This window comes from Myotis brandtii, unplaced genomic scaffold (genome assembly GCF_000412655.1).
Source record: "Myotis brandtii unplaced genomic scaffold, ASM41265v1 scaffold46, whole genome shotgun sequence".
Classification (NCBI taxonomy): Eukaryota; Metazoa; Chordata; class Mammalia; order Chiroptera; family Vespertilionidae; genus Myotis; species Myotis brandtii.
The window spans coordinates 5,837,838-5,844,838 of NW_005367587.1; the positions used below are offsets into that span (position 1 = coordinate 5,837,838).

General features: G+C 46.6%; 1 protein-coding gene across 1 annotated transcript in view; it reads right to left on the minus strand.

The window, feature by feature from the left end:
* GPR156 (G protein-coupled receptor 156) overlaps positions 1-6,971 on the minus strand; it is a 106,605-nt gene extending 99,634 nt beyond the window's left edge. Inside the window, exon 1 of the mRNA XM_005875350.2 lies at positions 6,885-6,971. The gene's annotated coding sequence lies outside the window, so the exon portion shown is untranslated. The remainder of the gene's footprint in view (positions 1-6,884) is intronic.
* Between the last annotated feature and the right edge of the window lie 30 nt (positions 6,972-7,001).

Consider the following 7,001-nt stretch of genomic DNA (forward strand, 5'->3'; position numbering starts at 1 on the left):
GTGTGTGACAGGGGGTGGCGCCGCAACCTCCCCATCGACCCTGCCTTGAGTGTGACAGGGGGCGGTGCCCCAACCCCCCAATCGGCCCTACCCTGAGCGTGACTGAGGGTGGCATCGCAACCTCCCGATCCACCCTGCTCTGTGCATGACAGGGGGCAGCGCCCAACCCCCTGATTGGCCCTGCTCTGTGAGTGACAGGGGGCAGCGCCCCAACCCCCTGATCAGCCCTGCTCTGTGTGTGACAGGGGGGAGCTCCCCAACCCCCTGATTGGCCCTGCTCTGTGCGTGACAGGGGGTGGCGCTGCAACCTCCCCATCGACCCTGCCTTGAGTGTGACAGGGGGCGGTGCCCCAACCCCCCAATCGGCCCTACCCTGAGCGTGACTGAGGGTGGCATCGCAACCTCCCGATCCGCCCTGCTCTGTGCATGACAGGGGGCGGCGCCCCAACTCCCCAATCGGCCCTGCTCTGAGCCCGACCAGGGGCTGCACCTAGGGATTGGGCCTGCCCTCTGCCACCCGGGAGCAGGCCTAAGCCAGCAGGTCATTATCTCCCGAGGGGTCCCGGACTGCGAGAGGGCACAGGCCGGGCTGAGGGACCCCCTCTCCCCCCGAGTGCACAAATTTTTGTGCACCGGGCCTGTAGTATACTTAATATTATGAATGAATATGAGAAAGTGTATGGAAGTGAGGATTTGTACAGCATATTACTGCTATCATCTGCATGGCTCTAATGTGGCTACATATTCTGGTGTGTCAAGCCTGTATTAACATTCCTCAGACTGACAGTGACAGCAGCCTTTATGTCTCCACCCTCTTTTCTCCTCCCAGCTGCCTTGGAAATCAGCAATATTTGCAGGTAAAGATTCTCATGGGTAGTTATTTGATCTTCTTTCATCCAGTTTTTCACTTGCAGATAATTGGGTACCTAAGATCCCAGTAGTTCAAAACTCTCTATTCTTTGCTGTCTTAGGCTGCTTCATCTTTACTTGATTTTCTGGATTTATCCTTACAATATCCAAAAGCAGGCAACCATCACCAGAATCATCGAAGTGTCCATTTGGAAAAGGTGCTCAATTAAGCATGCATTCTGTTCACCTGTTCGGAGGAAATACTACAGCCCCTGGGAGACTCCACTTCACACAGAAAATTAGGACTATCTTAGATTAGAACCAAGAAGGACCATGGTGGTCTGGAGTCTTGTCAGACCAGCACGTTCGGCCTTCACCACACCTTCCGTCCAGACCACCCCTTCAGGCCCTTACTATTTCCCTAGTTAGGGCATTCACTTCCAGGTCTCCCCAGTTACCCTTAGAAAATCAGGACAGAGAGCTGCCAGGGCTGACTGACAGTTTGACTTTCCAGCCTAGACAGATGGCGATGGGAAGGCCCAGAGCATTCTTTCCTGGATGGCCACGGTCACTCTGGAATAGGTACCCACAGCAGGAAGAGAGTAATTCCAACCAGCAAAGCCCTGGGCAGAATAATGAAGTTTCTTGTAGAGGCGCTCCCATAGCCTTTCCTGTCCTCACAGCAAGAAATCCCTTCTTCCCATCAGAACTCCAAAGCTTTCTGGCTAATCTATACACATGCAAAGCTCCTCACTGCAGCACTGAAGACTGACTTCCCCAGAGCCATCACTCCCACAAGGATCTCTTCCGTATTGCAAACTTCATGAAGTATAGATGACTGATAGGCTTACCATCCCTCCCCACTGCCTCCCTGTTTTCATTATGAGTCAAAAAGTAAACATCCTGGGGGGCACTTTTGAATAGGAACCTACCATCTGAAAGGAGAACGTATGTGGAAGGTAGCTGGGGAGTCCCATCTATGTTATCAGTCTGCGTGGCCTTAACCCTCTCTAGTCACTGCCCAGGAGCTTAGTCAAAGTGGGTCTGAGTTCTACAGGGATGGTCTGCCAGCCTTATCTCTTAGTCCTCTGTTGTTTAGCAACCCACGTCTAAAGTGTACTGACCCAGTTTGGGGTTCAGGTGTTAGAGGAGTATTTAGATGCTCATAACTCCCTCCACAGAGGCAACGTGGCCATGACAGAGACTGGAGGATGTAGCATACTGCCTATGAATTCCGTTTGACTTGGAGCATTCTGAGTGACATACATCGTTATGGGGTGCAAGAAGGTGACTGGTAAGATCTGTTTCTGGCCAATTCCAGGAGTATAATGAATGAATCTGACCCCCCACCCCTTGACTATCTCCTTTAGAGTAGACTGTACAAAATTTCTAGACTACACTGGACACAGGAGAATATTCTGAAAGCACCTTGGACATAAGCAGACCTCAAGGCCTTGCCTGAGCTGGATGCACCTCCCAAGAATTGCTCAAAATCTGACCCAATCTCTGGTCAAAAGTTACGTGGTTCCCTACAACAAACAGACTAAAGTTCACACTGCTGTGTCCTTGACCAGCTGGCCTTTATCTCATATTGCAAACCTGCCCTCCCCTGACCCTCCCCACCTCTTTACCTTATTCAAGCCACACCAGCACCTTGACTATGACTCAAATATCTGCTCAAGTTATTCTGTCTTTCATGAAATGCCCTTCCACACTACGGCTGCCAAAGAGCCACACCTCCTTCAGAACTTGACTCAGAAGGAACCTCTGCCTTAGAGGAAAATAACAATTCTTCTTGAATAGTTAGCTCTCTACCCCCCACCTAGAAGCCCTGGCTAGCCTCCAATCCCTTCCCCATATTTTCATAGCAGGTGTGATAACTTAATCATAGCTCTCAGCATAGTTGTCTTATATAGACCTTAACTATATCAGTGTAAAAAACAAAACAAAAACGGTGTCTTTTACAAGACTGATTCCATCATTCTTCTATTTGGAATGAATGCATCCCGCTTAATTAGTCGCTCTTCCTTCTAACAAGTTTTCCCCCACTATCCTCTCTGGATTCACACCTTCAGGAACACAATATACTAGTAAACAGCCCCCGCCCTTTTTTTTCAATCCATTTCCAACAGCATATGCAGTCTTTCTCCTGATCCAGACACTGTGAATGCACATTCTTCTGTGTGCTCATTCTTCCCCTTCCCTAGAAAGCAAGGTGCTCTGCAAGGTGGGGTTCAAAAACACGGGATGTCCTTAGGCCACTTCATCTCCCTCTGTCTGGGCACCTCATGATTATGACAAGTATCTCAGAAAACACCTTGAGAAGTCTAGCTGGAAACCAGTGCCCCATGGAAACACATAAATATTTTATCAGTCTCTGAACAAGACTCTTACTCATAAATATTTAAACTCAATAGCATAATGCTCAGTAACTGATAAGAGTCAACTTGTATAGGGGTGGGAAGCTGAGAGGAGGGGAATACAACAGCAATGGCAGCAGGCATTCTACAGTCTCTTTTATGGAGCTAAAAACACTGAAAGTGCACCTGAGGGCTCTCCAATTTGCATGGACACTCGTTTTCTAGAGTGGGAGGCAGGTCAGCACCCACAGAGCTGTCTAGGAAAGGCACTCGCTGGGTTTCAGGCAGGCTGCCACATCAGTCACAGCCCCCCATAACCTTGCCGTACTTCTCTCAGCACTGGGGCACATAGCAGATTTTCAAATAAATGACATAGGACTCAACATGAGGCAGATCCAGGAAGAATGCTCAGGGCAGCTTTATTCAAAATAGCCCCCAAATGGAAACAACACAAGTTTCCATCAATAAGAAAATGGATAAACACATGGTGGATACTCGTAGGATGAAATGCTATCTTAGAATGAAAAAAAAAAGAACTGATATACTCAATAACGTGGATGACTCTCACAGACATTATGTTGAGCAAAAAGAATCAAGACACAAAAGTACGTACCATGCGTAAATTCATTTCTATGATGTTCAGGAATGTAAAACTAATCTATGATAACAGGAGTCATAACAAAAGTTGCTTCTGGATGATGGGAGTGACTAGGAAGGGGCACAGGGAAATTTATGAGATTGAAATTTTTAATATCTTGTTTGGGATGTGAATTTGTCAAAACTGGCCCAGCCTCTAGCAAAGGATTCAGCTTAGAAGTGCTATGAAGATAAAAGAGGCCACTGATCTCCAGGATCATCATTTACCTATAAAATATTGATTGACTTGAATTACCTAAAGGGACTTCTAGCATTTTGCTAAGGGTTCTGCAACCCTTTGGGAGTCAGTGCCTTGTTTGTGTCATTTATCTAATTAATTCAACAATTATTTTTTAATTGTTTACAATATGCTAAACAGGAGCATAGCCATGAATACAACAAAATTTCTTGTCGTTAAAGAGCTTATATTCAAGTGGGGGATATATAGACAATTCAAAAAAACCACAAATATACTATAGAATGCCAAGTAATAAGCACAATAAAGCAGGCCAGAGAACAGGGAGTGACAAAGGGCTGTTTTGGATCAGGTGATCAGGGGAGGCCTGATCGAAGAGGTCATATTTGAGAAGAGACCTGAGTAAATTGAATTAAGAAGCAAGTAACTAAGGGGACAGTGTTCAGGCAGAGGGAAGAGTAAGGGAGTGGAGAGTGATAGCATATGAGGTCAAACAGGCCAGATCATATAGGGCTTTGGTAAGCTCTGGATTTCATTCAAAGTGTTAAGTAACAATTATCTATTAATTGCTTACAATATGCCAAACAGGAGCATAGCCATGAATACAACAAAATTTCTTGTCGTTACAGAGCTTATATTCAAGTGGGGGATATATAGACAATTAAAAAAAAACAACACCACATATACACTATAGAATGCCAAGTAATAAGTGCAATAAAGCAGGTCAGAGAACAGGGAGTGACAAAGGGCTGTTCTGGATCAGGTGATCAGGGGAGGCCTGATCGAAGAGGTCATATTTGAGAAGAGACCTGAATAAATTGAATAAAGAAGCAAGTAACTAAGGGGACAGTGTTCAGGCAGAGGGAAGAGTAAGGGAGTGGAGAGTGATAGCATATGAGGTCAAACAGGCCAGATCATATAGGGCTTTGATAAGCTCTGGATTTCATTCAAAGTGTTAAGTAAGGGAGTGATAGAATCAAACTATCATTTTAAGAATGATAAAAAAAGAAGGCAATTAAGAGATTTGTCTAAGATTTTTAGGAAAGAGAAGAATAAGTCCCTATTTCCCCCCTCACTATCTTAGTATTCTTCACACATCTAGTCCTTAGCCATCTTTGGACACAAGCTCTATCAGGGCCAGATCACATATGTCTGAATTTCAAACTCTAATTTTAATGAACAAGGTTGTGTCTTGAGAGAGTTAGTAGTTTATAAAAAGAGAAGTAGGTTACTTTTCTGTATGTCTAAATTTTTTCATAATAAAATGTAGATAAAAAGAGGTGGGGCTTTGTAAACTTCATCCGGCAAAAGTTATCAGCAACTAAATAAATATGAATGCTGTGGTCTCAACACCTTTGTGCAAAATAAAGGCTGGAATCTGTACCTAAAGGAAGAACATTCCTTTCAGCTTTCAAACCCAACTTCTCTGCCCAAGACTGTCCCCGTCCCATGTCTCTATGGCATGGCAGAGCCTCAGAGCTCCTTTCCTCTCTCCCTTTGCCCCCAATTACTTTTTGAAGACCTGTAAGGGAGTGGAATAAAATGTGAATGGGCGGGCACTTTTCAGAGAAGTCCCCATACTCCCTCAACCCCATCTGGAAATGCCCTTATGGTCAAACAACAGCAACAAAATCTTAAAACCCTCAGCAAGAAACAAACTGCTAAGCACCACCTATTGTCCTTCCCAGAGAACTTCTGTCCCTGGATCATTATTCTCCCACTCTTTAGGGAGCTTTCTAGGCTGGAAGTCAGTGGTTCATCCCACCGCACCTCTGGGTCTCTCCTAGACCACAATTCTGCTTTCACTAGTTCTCTCTCCCCAAGCCACCATAACTCTGCCTCTGGCCAGGCTCAACGCTAGACTTGATTGAGGAGCAGGGGGAAGCTAAAAGCTGGTGGTAGAAGAGAAGGGGGCAATACAGGCAGCACTTCAGAGACCGTAGTGGCCCTGAAGTGGAGTTAGGCTGGCAAAATGGGGACCAGAGAGCCACTGCCACCCCCAAGAGATCCCTAACTCAAGCAAAACCTGCCAAGGCATTTTATTCTCCAGACGCAAACTGCCTTACACTGTATACAATCACTTCCTCTGCCACTTATCTGCACACACCCGGCTACTCCAGCTGCAGCAAAGGAAGAAGCTACTGTTTTTGCAAGCCTGGCTCCTGCCCACCCTTAGGTAAGCCTTCTGTGCTGCATTTCGCCACTAGTTCAGAAAACTTCATTTTCCTCTGCAGGCCTGGCTGCCTAATACATCTGTCTCAACCATGTTTCCATCTTTTAATCCTGAACATCTTTCACTTTTATGTAGGGATGCGATCATTTAATGTTATCCTCCGTATCCTGGTTTAAAGGACTCCATGGGGAAAGACATTTCATTATAGGGTAGGGCATAATTTACCTATTATTCATGCACGCAGTTACCTACAAGACCAACAAAGGGAAGAGTAAGAGCATCATGCCATGACTTCACTCACCACAGATTTCAATTCTGAAATGTTAACAACAGAACTCGATACTACAGAGAAACCTCCAAGTCGTATTCCTCAGGCGTGCATGCACACCTAGATAGACACCATTCAAACATCGCGTTCTAACAGGTGGCCCCTAGTTCCTGAGAGAGCTAAGCTGGCAACTGGTGCTTGTCAGGTACAAGGATGCAGCAGCTCCCGGGCGATCCTCAGCCCAGAACCAGGCAGTTCCACAGACCACAGTGCAATAAAACTTTCTGCAGTCAGGACTTCACAGCCCCGGAGAGGGAGCCCCTCCTATCTGCCCCCTGCACCTCGGAGTTAACGTGCCCCCGCAAGGCAGACTGGGGACAAGTTCAAGGGCGCGCTGCTCACCTCGCCAGGTCCCCGACCGCCGAGAAGCGTCAAACTCACACTGCCCGGGTCTCTCGTGGGCTCGTGGGGCTGAAAGGGACCGGCAAGGGCGTGGGCAGGGCCAGGGGCGGGAGCCCG